Source organism: Platichthys flesus, chromosome 16, assembly GCF_949316205.1.
Source record: "Platichthys flesus chromosome 16, fPlaFle2.1, whole genome shotgun sequence".
Classification (NCBI taxonomy): domain Eukaryota; kingdom Metazoa; phylum Chordata; class Actinopteri; order Pleuronectiformes; family Pleuronectidae; genus Platichthys; species Platichthys flesus.
In genome coordinates this window covers 420001-420940 of record NC_084960.1, presented here as the reverse complement: position 1 = coordinate 420940, position 940 = coordinate 420001, and positions in this window count along the sequence as shown.

The window sequence follows — 940 nt, the reverse complement described above, 5'->3', positions numbered from 1 at the left end:
GACGCTCGTGTGTGTTTGTGTTGATGATTAAGCAGATGGATTTATTTCTTTGTGCAGCTCCTCACTCTTTATATTCTTTACTAAATGTGTTTGTGCTGAGGTCCAGTTCTCTGGCTGACTTCGGATCAGTTCCTCTTCTGTCACTGATTCTACTCAGATTGTTTCCAAAATCATAAACATTTACAAATATGTTATGAAGCTTCTAATAATAGGATGCTAACGTTAGCTAGAACCCTGGTGCTGATAGCTAACGTAGCCTGTTAGCAATGATGTCACATGCAGGGTTGCCAGCCGACCCGATGTCTTCACCCTTCCTGACGTGGTGAATTTTTTTTGCCCTTTTTTTGTCAGTGAAACGTTTTTTTAACAATTTGATCCTGAATTGATTTAGATGCATATTTTTGAGTGCGGGAACTGTCAGGCGTGTTGGTTCATCCTAAATATGAGAAGATGAGCCGAACTCGGTTTTTTCAATCAAGTATTTATTTAGAAAGCAATGAAAGGTATCAATCAGCAAAGCAACGGACATCCAACAAGTGGCCTCAGAACACGAGACCCATCAGAACGGATCAAACAGCCGGCGCCTGTCTATTTTATAACAGCAGGTCTTGGTTCTTCCTCCTCGAGGTGGGCAGGCGAAGGCCATCCTCTTGGTTTTGGAATAAGGAAGTGACAAGGAGCCACTCCCAAGGCCTTGACACAGCTGATGGCATGTGGGCCCATGGTGTTGACAATTGGAGAAAAGATTATTGTGTTCTCGCTATATCAAAACAATATTCTGTTTGTACAGACATTCACAACAATTTAACCAAAACAACGAAACAGAACTGTGACGCTCACACATTCTAATTTCAAGATCACACAGTAGGAAGGAAAAGGTTTTTTATTAATTGTATAGAAAGCATTACATCTGACTCAAACTGCTTCTGTCTTTATTCAT